General features: G+C 43.9%; 1 non-coding gene across 1 annotated transcript; it reads right to left on the minus strand.

Moving 5' to 3' along the window:
- Positions 1 to 3,005: 3,005 nt before the first annotated feature.
- Positions 3,006 to 3,076, minus strand: LOC119061175 (small nucleolar RNA SNORD49). The gene has a single exon (XR_005084735.1). It is a non-coding gene; the product is annotated as a small nucleolar RNA SNORD49 (small nucleolar RNA).
- Positions 3,077 to 16,207: the final 13,131 nt, after the last annotated feature.

Consider the following 16,207-nt stretch of genomic DNA (forward strand, 5'->3'; position numbering starts at 1 on the left):
TCTATCTTTTGATATTTTAACATGTAGACAATAAGCATCTGTTCTTACATGGGAAAATAACACGAGCCAGTTCGACCAGAAATAACTGTGACCTCCTTAAGACATATTTTTTTCACCTCCCGAGTTGCCAAGAGAGTTGCATTTTCACACTTCTAGACCTCACGAGGACTCCGCTGACTCCCACTGAGAATAAACAATTACACTATTGCCCTGCCTCAGGAATAGTTACATCTGTCAGAGTTTCTATCACTTGATTTTCAGGAATCCTTGCTGAACAATTGCACACCTATTTGTTTTTATCATTCTAATACTGAAACTTTGTGTAAACCTGACAACAGTGAAAAATCCAACCACGAGCTGTGTTTTGATAGGGCGCTAAGCAAAGAATGGAGAATGAGGCTCATCATAAAACAAAATGAGATACGTTTCCTAATCTAATGCAATCAATGTAAAGAAACAAGCTAAATCTTTCACATTCTCTCCTGGTGGAGAGCACACTGTATGTGGGGCATGAACTATTTTGCAAAATTCTGTAGAAGGACAACAGTGAGGTGGCGGGCCGGGTGTCTTCCCTTCACCCCATTCTCCACCTTCCCCACTCTGCATGCTTCCCCAAGAGGCACAAACTACAGACCTCATCACTGGGCTCTTGAGTTTCCTGGGTTCCCACTGGGTCCTACCAGTGGGGCACTTGCAGGGCATGGGCCCCACTTCGAGTTGTCCATGGGCAGTCAGAACCCCTGCCTTCAGGACTGCTTCAGATTGGTCATCTGCTTGACCAAAGGTCGCTTCTTTCAAGGCAGATTTTTCTGTATTACTGCCACTCCTTCTCCGTCCACCGGGGCCCAGGGTGAGGGCCAGCTTGCTGTTCTTAGCCCTGGGTTACTGCACGAACCCTGTGATTTCCCACCACCCCCACACATGCCTGTACCTCTCTCAACACATTATCTTGATGTGGCTGTGCCATCTCTTTCCTGTCAGGACCCTGACTGGATGATGTTATACAGTCGTCCTACCTTATCCACAGTTTTGCTTTCTGAGGTTTCAGTTACCCGTGGTCAACTGTGGTTCAAAAATATTAAATGGAAAACTCCAGAAATAAACAATTCATCAGTCTTAGATTTCACACCATTCTGAATAGCATGCAGGAATCTGGAACCATCCTGCTCCCTCCACCCAGGACATGAATCTCCCCTTTGTCCAGTGAACACGCATCGTACATGCTCCCCACCCGTGAGTCGCTGAGCAGCCGTCTCAGTGAGCAGATGGGCTGGGGCAGCACTGCAGTGTGTATTTTACTTCGTAACGGTCCCGAAGCACATTATCTACATGCCGGCCATTCAGATATGCTGAAGAGCAGCACAAAGCGCCGCTCCCTTTCAGCGGAAAGGTGAAGGTTCTTGACTTAATAATGAAAGGGGTAAATTGTATATCAAGGTGGCTAAAATCTATGGCAAGGATGAATCACCTGTCCATGAAATTACTTAATGTATAAACTGAACTTGGTTAGAGGTATGTACATACATACAGGAGAAAACGGTATACGTAGGGTTCAGTACTACCCGCCATTCCAGGCATCCACAGGAGTCTTGGAACGTGTCCCTCACAGATCGGGGGGACCACAGTGCTGCTCAGCATGGAGGGGGAGAAACATCCCAGTCTTTTATTAGAAATTCGCTGCTCAGAAAGTTAGATAGTACATAGAGGTGCTGCTTCAAACAGTTAGCGTATTGCCCGGCACGGGCCTGGATGCCTGCTGAGCCAGGCACAACCCCTTTAGTTGCTGGATTAGGGAAAGGTCTGGAGTCCCAGGGGCGGAGCCGGGGCAGAGAGCACTCCCAAGTGCTATTGACCAACCGAGCCGCAGAAGGGTTAGTGTTTTAACAGCTGGTGCATTCAGCTGAACATTAGCCCAGGTAATGTGCCTATCTATTTATTTTCACTTTCAGGTTAGCAAATTTCAACCACCAAGTTCCTTTCTATGGTTATTTAACATACTCGAAAGGCAGAAAAGCAGATGAAAAATGAGCAGGGAACAGATGTTGCCTTGTATGTATAATGAATGAGCAACAAATTTTACATTCCCTGACTCCCACCCCCACCCCAAGTGAATTGAGAAAAGAACCGACTTTAAGCTTCTGGCAGAATGGGCAGTGTATTGACAAGCTCGACATGAGAACCAAATTTCAAAGGCTGTCCAGCACCATCGGGCGATTTTTAGAACTGTGACATTTGCATCAAAGATTGTGTCTGTACTAAGCATTTCGCATCTCTTCTGACAGTCCTTTCTTTTAACCCTGGACTTTGGTTTCTGAAGTTATTTGTTTGAGCGCATAAAATAAAGCACTGTTTGATCCATAGCCACACACAAGAAGTTTCTTGATTCTTTTAGAGCTGACCTTGTGCAATATATATAATTGGTTGCTCCTCCTCTGAAACATAATTATATTACATATTTTTATATTTCCGTCTGCTGCTTCTATGGTGACACCCTTTACATATCTCAAGTAATGGGTCTTGAAAATGGGCCATACGTGTGTTACAAAAACTATCTGGGTTTTTAATCCTGTTAGTTTAAGGCATGGACAATTACATAAACTCCTTTCTTATTCACTATGTTGCACATGCAGAATAACTATCTTGCTAATGTAGCATCGGGTTTAAGAAGATGAGACACCTAATGATGTTGCCAGAATTTCAAAGGGAATCATTAGCTATAGGGCAATGGTTCAATGTGAAAGAATATGCGTCTCAGGAGCGAGCATTTTACATACTGTTATTTCTCCTTCGCTCCATGAACAACAGAGGTAACAAGGTGACGTAATAGAATTAGGGAGCAGGTATGGAATATGTGTATCTGTATAGAAGAGGCTAAAAGATATAGGGCAGATTTAGCTACAGAAAAAATACCCTGAATATCAAAAATTGTACAGTGCTACAGGCTAGCCCTTTAGTATAAATGTCAATGTCAGCTGTATCTATAATTCACACATCATACTTTTTTCAGTCAGATAAGCATAAAAATTGTCAGTTATCACATCTGACGGCACTTCCTAATGTTAGTATCATCAGGGCAACAAACTATACTTTTGTTTAGTCTTCTATTCACAAGAATAACTGTCAGGGAGGATATCATGTCCTGATATGAAGGTATGTTCTTCAAAGTTTATTTGTTGAGTTTGTTTCCTTACATGATATATGCAATTTATGAAATTAAACATTTTTAGTAAAGAAAAATATTATGCTATAAGCCTTTAATGAAACAACTACCTCTGGAAATAGAAAGGTAAAAAGAAGTAATAATTAATTAATTGTGCTAACTATTCTTCCCTGAAGACATTAGCCAGGACTTGAAGAATTAATTAGAATAATATGGATAAAACAGAACTATCAAACTACATGTAGTACTTTCCCATCTTGTAAGCCATATCTAGAAAGAGACAGGTATTTGGTCCAGTTAAGTGAACAAACAAATTCTTTCAATGTTTCTAAGTATAGCACGTCCAAATTCTCTGAGGAGCATGGCAGTCCCGGGCTACCGTTTGCTTTGCCCATGTTCACAAATACAGCACAGAAAAGATCTCAAGGCCTGGAAATAATAAGTAATCTTGTTTTCCAGTGAAAAGTTAGTTGTTCTGGGAATAAAATGTACCATCACCCAGCCTACAAGTGGGAAAACTCCATCAAACTGCAGTAAACGTATAATGTGAAATAGCCAACAAAGTAAACTCTTGACTTCTAATGCAGCTGACAAGTGGCTGCTGACCACCCACAGGGACAATTACAGAATCCCCCACAGTCCATTCCCTCAGTCAAGTGAATTCCTATTTACTACCAAGGAGCAGGAGCCATAAATTTTCCTCTGAATGTGCTGCCCAGCCAATCTGTGGCCAGAAGATGCCAACAGCATTGCTTCGGTAACAGCGTCAGCCCCTCACCTCGCAGCACTTCAGTCCCAGGGCAGCCTTTCTACGGTGGCCTTAGTCAGAAGCAGACAGCAACCCTCCCATAATATAAAATGTGGAACCAGTTCATCTCCAACTTAAAAAAGTTACTGCTGATAACACAGTCCTAAAAATTCCAGACACCAAGCCATCTGGAATCACAGTGGGGACTTATAAAGGAAGAGTATGGCGGCTGAAGTGAAAGGGACCCATCAGGTCTTGCAGGGGGGTGGCCAGCCCACCCTGGCATCACTTACATGTCATTCATGGTAAATAATCCACCATCAGAGAGGCTTTTGCGAGGTGCACCTTACAGCTTAGGTCAAACTGTCAATTGCTCCTATGGATCTAAGACTCCCATCTCTGTAACATTCCCTTTTGTTCTCGCTTTTTGTTTTTCTGAGGAAGCCGAAGAAGCCTCTCCCTGCTTCTCTGCATGATGTTGATGTCTACCACGACGTCTTCTTTAAGCCTTATCTCTTCAGTCCAAATAAACAGGTGCTTGTTGGTTGCTTCTAGCAGGTTAAACACAGGGGGCTCAGAAATGGGCCGGACACAGTACCAGACCCAGACATAATAAGTACACTTAATTCCTGAGGAACACTGCTATATGTACAATATAAAGTCCTTTACATGCTACCTTTTAAAATATTTTTTTCATTTCCCATAGCAATGTAAACTTTTCCTCAACAGTCTGTATGTAATGTAAGACATGCATCAGATGAAGCAGAGCCGCTCTGGCTGATGTGAGGTGGCCTCAGAGCCTCACCTGCTCAGCCTGCCCCTCTTCCCTCCAGAGGCCCTAGAAGCAGCGCTGAAGCTCCGAGACCCTGTGCAGCGCAGTGCAGAACTCCTGAGAAGGATGAACGCCACATGCGGAGTGCTGGGAGCGGGGAGGTATACAGAACACGCAGCAGAAAAATCTTTCTAAAATAAGTGGCACCTGAGCTGGGTAGTGAGTGGGGGAGCTCGGCGATTTGGCTGCACTGAGGGGGGGTCATTAGCCCAGCGATTGTGTGCGAGAGAATGGTGTGAACCAAGCTGCAAACGACACTGGGGAAGAGGGGGAAGGCTGGGAACACTGTGCTCAGGAATTTTGCTTTTCCTAAAGCAAAAGCCATTGGAAGCTGTTAGGCTGCAGAATTATATGAAGAGATCCGTGTTTTAGAAAGTCAAGTGGTGATTTAGAGCTTATACCACAGAATGGAACAAAGTGATAGAAATTAATAATGAGGTTGTTACAATAGGTGAGATGATGAGAGCTTGTTGGAAGGACACTTCGGAGAGAGAACTAAAGGGGCTGCTGGCTGAAGGATTAAAGGAGAATTTTAAGATGATCCTAAAATTTCTGGTTCATTCCTTCATTTCACAAGCATTTACTGAGACCCTACTATGTGTCAGGCACTATTTAGAAATGAATCAGAATAGTGTTTGCCTTCAAGAAGGTGATGGTGGCCCTGACTGGTGTAGCTCAGTGGGTTGGGCACGGGCCCAGTCGGGGCACATGCCTGGGTTGTGGGCCCCGTCCCCAGCTGTGGACACATGAGGGGCAGCCACACCTTGATGTTTCTTTCCCTCTCTCACCTTCCCTTCTCCTCTCTCTAAAAATAAATGAATAAACTCTAAAAAAACATATTAAAAAAGAAGGTGACGGTGTATTCAGATGACACAGATAAACAGTTGGACAATGAAGTAGAACATGAGTGGTAAGTGTTACTACAGAACAGGGTACCTCATGATACGAGAGCATGAAGGAGTGAGGGGCAGGTCCATGTGCGGGCTCCCCGGACTCTATTCCCTCCTCGTTCCGGCATGCCTTTCTGCACATTAGGGCCTGGAAACCTGGGGACTACATTTCCTAATTCCCTCACAGTCCCATTTCACATGAAACTGGCCGCTGACAAACAGGAGCCAAGACTGAAAGACTTAGAACATGGGTGTAAATACCATGAGTTATTCGGAGGCATGGGTTACTGCTGCCATTGTTTGTACTGACAAGCTCAGCTGTGGAGGCTGTTTGGACTTTTCAGAAGCAGCAGTGCCTGAGTCTAGCCCCCAGTCTATCCCCCAACTTCCTGGGCACCATGCTGACAGAGCAGAGGATCTTGGCAGAGGCAATGTAAACCTAGAGCTGAACATTGTGGTTGCACCTCCCTTTTTTTCTGGCTCCACGACCACAGCACAGAGAGCCGTCCCTTGGTGGGCCAGTTCTGTGGTGTTACTCTGGGAGTCACTCCCGGGGACTCAGCCCACAGCTTGCTCCTGCAGCCCTAGTCCAGTAATTTTATGAGCACCTGTTCCTCTTTCCGCTGCCTTTTTATAAGCTAGCCAAATACATTTGAGCTGCAACTAATTCCTAACCAAATCAAAGAAATATGATACAAAAAACAGATAGAAATATGATACAAAACCCAGGTTAGAGGAGGGCAGGGAAGGCCTCCCAGAAAAGATAATGCCTGGACACATCTTAAAGGGTGAGTATAATTCAGTCAAATAGAGAAGCAGGAAAAGATGTACCAGGCAGAGTCAGGAAGGCAGGGGAGAGAGAACGAAGTGTTTAAAAAGTGTTCAGGACGTATAAAGGGGAATGCTAGGTGGTGAAGATACACAGGCAGGTCAGAGGTACATTTCTGAGAGCCTTGAGTCAGGCTAAGCAATCTGAGTTTTATTCATAGGGGTTACTGGAAATTGTAAGCAAAGAAATATTATAAGCAGAGTTGTACGCTAAAAAGACATCTCATGCAGCGTAGCTTGGTACGACTGGAGAGGAAAGTGGGGAGACTTCATCGGGAGGGAACTGTGATAATTCTGGCAAGAAATATCGAACGTTGAGAATACAGCTCTATTCTCTTCTCAATGTTTTATTAAAAATGATTTTTAGTTTTTCTATCAATCATCACTGTAACATTACATTATATTCAAACCTCTTTCTTTTATATAAAAATTGATGACTTGACTCCCCATCTTTTCCACTCCCACATTCAACCTTGTTTCAGGTATATTGTGATTTCTACATTAACAGATTCTTCTATAGATAGACCTTCAATATATCCCTCCTTCCCCTCCCCCACTCCCTTGCCATTTTCAGTCTCAGGGCTCACACCTGCCTCCCTTGTCCGCTGCTACTGGTGCTGGGCTGTTGTTTTCCCCCGCCTTGCATACGTCCACTTGTCTCAACCTCCTTCCACCTTCCAGAAACTTGTTGAAGTATTTCACTCTTCTGTGAAACCAGGGCCATTCTCCTCCCTGTTCCTGTCTACACTTTCTTTTTTATTGGATCCTTGGAATAATGGAAGGCAAACGTGGGCACCTAGTTCATCTTCATGAAACACATACTCTAGAATTCATTTTCTAGAACAGCAAACTGAGTGCTCATTGTCTTGTATCTGTTCCAATTCCCTTGTAATTATGTTTGTTCTGCTCTTTCTTATTTGAAGACTATTCTGGATAGAGAATGTGCTAAGCACTTTTTCTTTTCCTCTGTCATCAGTTTGTAGCATGCTGTTCTTCTTGCATTAGACTCTATTAAAATCTACCTTATTGCCATTGAAAGCAATTCTTCACCTAGCTCAGCTCATCCCATCTATAATTCTTAGATGTCTGCCCATTCTTGGGTATTCAGCCTCGGCCATGTCTCAACCTCTCCTTTCATTTTGAATCTAACTTTTAAAAAACACAATAAAACCTCCTTTTCAAAAGTAAGTAAAAACAAAAGGTTGACTATCTCATCTCCAAAGGCACTGACTGCTGCTCTATAAGCCAATGCCTCAGGGAGTCAGTTTTTAACCTTTTGACCTCTGTCTGTAGTATAAAATCTAGCTCTGTGGTTAAGATGTTGGCTTTGGAACAGGACTGACTGCATTCAGATCCTGCTCTGCCACTTACTCGGTGTATGATCTCTAGTAAGCTACCTCACATTGCAGGAATCAGAGGGCCATTCTCTAAACCCTGTTCCCATTTCTCCTGTGACTCTATTTCCTAGCCTCCCTTGCAGTTAAAAGTGACATGATTGAGCCGCTGAAATGTGGGTGGGAATTCTGACCCCTAAAAGGTCGCAGTGCTCCACGATCTCATCGTCCTGGCTGCTGGCCTGACATGACCACTGGGGACAACCTTAGAAGCCATGTGTTGAAGACAGCAGGACCTCCTTCTGTGCATGGAATGCAAACTCCACCCTGCGCCCCTCTGATGCTGCCAATGGGATTTTACATGATTAAGAAATATCCTTTACATGATTAAAGAAGTATCTTCTACCCTGGCTGGCATGGCTCAATTGGTTCAGGCATCATCTTGTAAACCCAAAGGTCACAGGTTCACTGCCTGGGTTGGGGGTTCCGGCCCTGATGTGTGCAGGGGGTAACTGATCCATGTTTCTCACATTGATGTTTCTCTTACTCTGGCTCCCTCCTTCTCCTTTCTCTCTCTAAAATAAATAAATAAACAAAGTATTGTCTTCCTTTTTGTTAATCCAGTGAGATGGCAGGTTTATGTTATAGCAGTTTGTTTTACCCAAAACAATGTACTTAACTTCTCTAACCTTACTTGCCTCTTTAGGATAACACTAACACCTACCTTCATCGTGCTGTTAAAAGGATTAAATGAGAAACAATGAATATAAAGAATGTTAATGCATAATGGTAAGTACGCAATAAAAGTTCTTATTATTATTCTGTGAAACCTGCTGTTAACTACTGTTGTCTAATATATATGATATAATAGAAGGCTCTCACACACATTAAAGTGCCCATTCCTTGCTGCCTGAAATTCTACCACTTCTTTCTGTATATCAATGTACTTTCCCTTAAAAAGTAATTTTCTGCCCTGGCTGGTGTAGCTCAGTGGATTGAGCACGGGCCTGTGAACCAAAGTATCGTGGTTCGATTCCCAGTCAGGGCACAAGCCTGGGTAGCAGGCCAATTCCCAGCAGGGAACGTATGAGAAGCAACCATACATTAATATTTCTCTCCCTCTTTCCTTCCCTTCCCCTCTAAAGATAAATAAATAAAATCTTTAAAAATAAGTAATTTTCTGACTTTAATTATAAAATTAAAATATTTATTGCAAAAAAGTCCATAAAATACAGAACTAACAAAGAACCAAAAACTGATCATCTATAAGACTGTCATCCGGAGATAATCACTGCTAGCACCGCAGCAGGTGCCGTCCCAGTCCTTTTTAGCATAGGTGTGCATATATGTAATGTGCATATATGTAATGTGCATACATGTAGTCAAAATGAGAACACAAACTTCCAGACAAGATGGAGACATAGGTAGACAAACTGTGCCTCCTTGCGCAACCAAAAGAAAAACAACAACAAATTTAAAAACAAAAAACAACCACAACCACCCAAAATCAAACTGTATGGAAGTCCGACAACCAACAATTTGAGAAACAGTCATCCAGACCAGTAGGAAGGGTGGAGACAGGCAGGTAGGGTGGAGAGGACTTGGGGCAAAGCGGCAGCTGGAGACCTGGGGCAGGCGAGGCAGCAGCTGATGGAGCAGGCAGTCCCACATTTGCATGTGGATGAACTGGGAGGAAAAACTGGGGAGTGAGACAGACCATGCAACCCAAGTTTCCATTGTAGGGAACTAAAGCCTCAAACACTCTGACTGAAAAAAACCTGTGGGGGTTGAAGTGCCAGGAGAAACTTCCAGCCTCCAGGAGAGTTTGTTGGAGACACCCACAGGGTCCTAGAATGTACACATACCTGCCACCCAGGAATCAGCACCTGAAGAGCCCAATTTGCTTGTGGGTAGTGAAGGAAGTGACTGAAAGCCATCCAAGAGCTCAGCAAGCAGCATTCCCTCTCTGACCCCTACCCTACATACAGTGCCACAAAGCAGCAACATGGGTTGCTCTGCCCCTTACTATGTAACAGGAACATGGAGACAAAAAAATATGACCCAAATGAAAGAACAGATCAAAGCTTCACAAAAAGTACAACTAAGCAATGAAGAGACAGCCAACCTGTCAGATGCACAGTTCAAAACACTGGTAATCAGGATGCTCACAGAAATGGTTGAGTATGGTCACAAAATAGAGAAAAAAGTGAAGGCTATGAAAAGTAAAATAAAGGAAAATGTACAGGGAACTAACAGTGACGAGAAGGAAACTGGGACTCATCAATGGTCTGGACCAGAAGAAAAAAATAAACATTCAATCAGAACAGAACAAAGAAACAAAAATTTAAAACACTGAGGAGAAGCTAATGAACCTCCAGGATAACTCTGAATGTTCCAACATCCGAATCATAGGGGTACTAGAAGGAGAAAAGGAAAAGCAAGAAACGGAAAACTTATTTGAAAAAATAATAAAGGAGAACTTTCCTAGTCTGGCAAAGGAAATAGACTTTCAGGAAGTCCAGGAAGCTCAGAGAGTCCCAAAGAAGTTGGACCCAAGGAAGCACACCAAGCTTCCACAAACACACCAAGCACACACATCATAAATACATTAGCCAAGATTAAAGATAAGGACAGAATCTTAAAAGTAGCAAGAGAAAAGGAGACAGTTACCTACAAAGAAATTTCCATAAGACTACCACTTGATTTCTCAAAAGAAACCTCGCAGGTAAGAAGAGGGTGGCAAAAAGTATTCAAAGTCATAAAGGGCAAAAATCTACATCTAAGATTACTCTGTCTGGCAAAGCTTTCATTTAGAATGAAAGGGCAGATAAAGTTCTTCCCATATAAGGCCAAGTTCAAGGAGTTTATCATCACCAAGCTCTTATTATATGAAATGTTAAAGGGACTTATCTAAGAAAAAGAAGATCAAAACTATGAACAGTAAAATGACAACAAAACCACAACTGTCAACAACCAAACCTTTAAAAAAAGGAAAAAAAACTAAGCAAACAACTAGAACAGGAACAGAATCACAGAAATAGAGATCACATGGAAGTTATCAGCAGGGAGGGGAGGAGGAGAATGGGGGAAAAGGTACAGGGAATAAGAAACATAAGTGGTAGGTGCAAAATAGATAGGAGGAGGTTAAGAACAGTATAAGAAATGTAGAAGCCAAGGAACGTATATGTATGACCCATGGACATGAACTGAGGGGGGAATGTGGGTGAAGGAGATATAGAGCAGAGAGAAATAAGGAGGGGGGAATGGGACAACTATACTAGCATAATAAATAAAATATACTTAAAAAAACAAGACTAATACTGAATATATAATTTCTTTTTGTACCTAACAATTTATGTTGAACAATTTTTTTATGTGTTCAAATATACTTTGAAAAGATGATGTGTGAGAGGTGGTTACAAACATATAATAATTAATTTAACTATTGTATGGCTTTGTTACAGTTTATCTAACTATTCCTTTGTTGTATTATATTTTCAGTGCTTCTATCACAATAAATAATTGTGAAAACAACCTCCTTGTACATAAATCTTTGCCTCTCAGGTTATTTGCCCTTTCTGATTTTTTCCTTTTTATCTTGGCTCTTAAAAATAATTTTGACCCCAACTGATACGTTACTGATGCTTATTTCATCTTAATCTATGTTTTATCTTTGCTATTTTTTCATGTAGCTTTAAAAACAAAAATGCCCTTGGAAAAGTCCATAGATCTTTTCTGTAAAGGCTTCATGTTAATACATTTATCAGATTGTACAAAGAAAAACAGGGCTGTATCTAAATCCTAGAAGTTAGGGGTCAAAGGAGTTCTGAGAGGGGAGAAGGACAGGAAGTGAAAGTGAGAGTAGAAATAAAATCTCTGCCCATCTCACATTTCCACATCGAGGGAAGTCTCCTCTTCTGTTGTCCCAACTATTGCCGGTAGAAAAGCTAATATATTTCTTCCTTTTATATTCAATCAAATGCAAAAAGACTATGAAGCATTAACAAGCTGGGACCTTGCTTAATTGAGGGTTTTGTGTTTTTTCTGAGCACACAGATAGCATTAACAGCAAGAGTAAACACTGGCATCAGTGAAACATGATCGTTGAGTTAAACACCATTTATTGAATGGCTTGGGTCAGTGTCTGTAGATAAATTAATAATGATTCTAGTTTACTCTGTCTCTGGCAGCTAAATCAATGCTGCTCTTCAGATTAAGGAGATGTAATATTTCTCTACTACATGTTTCTTGGCAAATGGCTTGAACTGTGTTGGAATGCAGTTTGTAGCCTTCTCGGAAAGTTTCTATGAATCACAATCTTTTATTTCCACAGCCAGACTGGACCCCATGAGTCTGTGAGTGGCTCGCTGTGTGCAGAAGAGTCACTATCTAAGGCAAATGCTCTTTTATCTCATTCAAGTTTACTCCCAAATCATCCGTGCTCTTGGATGAAGGTCCAGGCACAGGTATTTATCGGAATGACTGTGTGGCTCTGCTCTGCCCTAGGGCTTCCATCAAAGTGCAACATTAAAATGATGAACTCACATCTGCCTTTCTAACTGTCTTAACACAAAGGTGGTCACATCCTCTTCAAGTAAAAAGGACAGCAACAGAAAGTACAAGCAGGGTCCCAGCAGGAAGCAGATGGCACACTCAAATTAGGATAAGTCATGGAGGGCTTAATAAAGGGACAGTTTACAAAGGTGTGGCCAGGGCACAAGGCAACCACAGTGACAGAGTGACACCCCAAGACTAGGGAATAGTGGGGCAGTGACCAGCCCTAGGCCTAAAGGGACAGCTTCATGTGGAGATTCCTCTATTGATTCACCCTTGATAGAGGGAGGCAGCCAGCCTGTGTGACACTGCAGGGCAGGAGCCCAAGGAATAAACACCTGACCTCTCCCCCCGCCCCCCGATCTCCTGCTGCGATTGAAACCAGAAGCCAGAGAGTGAAACAGCCACCCTAGTCACTCCCCCAGGGCACAGACCAGGAGACAAGGTAGAAGGTGGACAGTGAACATGGAGAGAAACACATGGACGATAGCTGGCAACAGGGAAAGACCAGGAGGTCAGTGTAGACGTGTAGATACAAGAGGTCTACCAGATGTCAAGAACAGGTATCAGGTGTGCAGCTACATCTAAGGCTGCAGGGCAGGCTAAGGCCTGAACTTGAGATACACACTTGGGACTCAGCACATGGATGCTTTTTAACGCCGTGTGACCAAAAGCGATCATGAAAGAGGAGTGAGCAGAAATGAGGACCAAGGGCAGAGACCTAAGGACCGCCTAGCTAAGAAGCTGGAAAGAAAGGAAAGCTTCAGAGCATGAAACCTGGAGGGCAGGTGAGCATGGGAGGGAGGGACCAAGTGCAGGTGTCACAGGGTCTCACAGGTCAGCCCAGAGGAAAGAGGAGAAGGGCCGTCATGAGTGACCTCACCACCTTGTGGTGGAATCTGAGGGGCCAGTGCTGGACTGTGGAGCTCGCCAGAGAGATGGGAGCAGAGAACTGAGAGTGTGAGTGTGAACCACTCCTCTGAGGAGTTTGTGCTGCAAAGAGAAGATGGGGGGAGGAGTGCTGGCAGGGGAAGTGGAGTCAAGAAAAGGCTGACTTCTCAGAAGGTATGTACACTGATGGGAATAACCTAAGAGGAAGAAGAAAATCGATGGCAGAGGAGACAGGGCACTTTGGCAGCGAGGGGCACACAGGCCCTAACTGTAGTTGCAGCCGCCACTCAGCTCTGGCCAGTTGTTGCCAGGTCTCTGATTTCTCCAGAGAAGCTAGAAATTAACCTTGAAAAATGAAAAGAAATCTCCTAATATTTAAATGTTGGCAACATTCAGAGAACTAAAAAAAAAAACCATTTAACTCTCTGAAGTCCAAACAAAACTCCTCTGCAGATCTGCAGGCTGCCAGCTGGCAACCTCTCTGCTACATGCAAGCTTTACCCCTTCTGTGGTTACCAGGTGTGGCCTCCTGTTTCAGGGGCCTCTGAAGGACACGGGGAGTTTGATCTCTAAAAGGTTTGAACTTGTGAGGGCCCTGCAGCGGTGCTCAGCCAGGGCGGTTAATGATACGGTCATTGTCCCCTCTGTAAAGGGCAGCGGAACTGAGGTTGCCAGAGCAGGCTGCGCATCCTATACTTAAGTCCTCACAGCTAATACTTAGGCTTCACGAATGCCCTTTACCTCCCCCTCACTAAGGAAACTTACTATTTTCTGCAGGCCAATGCAAATAAAGGTCACCAAGAGACACTTCAGCCAAACACTGAACGCTGGCATGTCCTGGAAGGGCTGATTGTATGCTCCCAGCTAATAAAAAAAATGCCAATCAAAGGGGGCCTTCGCCGGTCTGAAGCTCAGAAGGAGCCCTGGCTGTCCATGTGGGCCCCAAGCAGGGCAGTGCTTGGGTTTCCAAGGCTGCGCAGCACCTGCGCAGAAACACTGCGGAGCCTGGCGAGTTGCCAGCCCTTCCCTGATCCAGGGAGGGCACGAGCTTCCAGGCTGGCTAGGTCATACTGCGCCTTCCTCCAGAGATGAGAATAAAGAGGAAAGCCGCCTTGGGTGGGCTGCTGCGTGTTTACACTCACAAAACCGGTCTTTATAATTGGGTTAAAATCCCAGACCTCTCCAATTTTCGCCATGTGAATGAAAGCATTAAAATGCTTCTTGGGTCCCAGGGCTGTTTCCCCTAGTGGTCGATGCCTGCCTCCAGCTGGAAGTGTAATGTCAGCCCCAGAAAAACTGTATTTTAAATGATTTCCTCCTGTTCAAGAATGAATCACCAAAGCTTCAGTTGGAACAGATACAGCTTTCATCTCGGAAACATTCTGCTCCCACTCACCTTTGGTTTAGTCCTCGAGACAGAACAACGTTCCAAGCCCCCACCACACTGGTAAGCTCTAAGCGTGCCTGTGTGTGCCCCTCCGTCCGGCTAAAACCCACCTCGGCAGAGGAAGGGTGGGTAAAGAGGGCTTAAACGAGCTGAGGAGAAAAGGGAGTTCTCCATTTAAAAAAATTTGCTTTTAAATGTTTTCACCAGGAAGGCTAAAATACTTCTACTTGCTCTAAGTGAGAAGGAAACTAGGGGGCCAGTTATTAAAGAGCTCTTACTTGGTAGAGAAGGATTCTGGGAAGATGGCAGTTTGATGAGCATAGTTTTTCAATCTCTCCAATCACCACCTAAAATCACCACCTAAAAATAGAACAAGATAGCAAAACCCAAAACCAAGGGACAACACTTATAACAAAACTAGATGACAAGGTAATCTCACGAATCCCCAAATATAAATGAATGGAGACAAACCAACCCTCATAAGACCTGGGTGGAAGCCCACTTGTGCAGGAGAAAGAAGAGAAAACAATGGGGTTTCTGACTAATGGACCCTCAAACATAAAAACCACAAACAGAGTTGACACGTCTCACTGGAAAACAGGGAGGACCAACGTGCAAAGAGCAGCTGAAACTGTGGGTTGTGCCCTTGCCACCAGGCCGTGAGTGCCCAGGGCCTGCAGCCAGGGGGACTGAAGGGCCCCGTGAAGTCAAGGCTCCCTTCTATGATGAGGCCTGCACGGGGGAGAAGCTGCCAGAGCACAGTCGAGGTTGAGCAGAGCGGGGACAGCAGAGACAAAGGAAAGAGACGTTCAAACAGAAGGGGGGACAAGAAGCACAGCCCAGAAAGCTGCAGTCTACTCGAACATGACACAAAAACTACAAAAGAGGGGTCCAGCAAAGTAAGGAGTGCTTTACTGAACCCCCACCTCATTCTAAATTTCAGAAAAACTAATTTCACCAAAAATGACCTATAGGAAACTATCGAGATACATACCATGCAAAGTTATTATTAAAAATAAAATAAGGAACTGAATAGCATGCCACAGGCAAAGAACGCATGACAGAAAGACATGTCCAGAATGTGGAACAGAACTGTAACCTAATACTTCAAAACAAGTTGGAAGACATTAAGAAAATGATAAAAGGATCCCTTCTCCCAGGGTCAAACGAATTACAACTAAAACATAGAGCAATCAACCTGAATAACCAACTGAAGACTTCTAAAGAAGGTTTACAGAAGAAGCCACATGGAGACTAGCAGGAAGGGCGGAGACACAAAAAGGGCTGGCCCCACACCCACATGAGAATCTGAAGGACATCTCAAAGGTCCCCGGAGGACTGAGGGGTCTCAGTCTCCCAATGCCCCAGCCCAGAGCAACAGAGCCAGAAGAGGAGCTCCTCTAATATCCAGCTGTGAAAATCAGCAGGAATTCCACCTGCCAGGGAGACACAGGAATCTGCTACAAGCCCAGGCACCCTCCCTCTTAAAAAGCCAGGGCATAAAAGGCTCCAGTGGAGGGAAGGTGATCAGAGGATTGTATGGCTTTGTGGAGAAAGCTAAAGAAACAGCCACCTAGTTCCCC

This window comes from Artibeus jamaicensis, unplaced genomic scaffold, assembly GCF_021234435.1.
Source record: "Artibeus jamaicensis isolate MK-2021 breed Jamaican fruit bat unplaced genomic scaffold, CSHL_Jam_final contig_588, whole genome shotgun sequence".
In the NCBI taxonomy this organism is placed as follows: domain Eukaryota; kingdom Metazoa; phylum Chordata; class Mammalia; order Chiroptera; family Phyllostomidae; genus Artibeus; species Artibeus jamaicensis.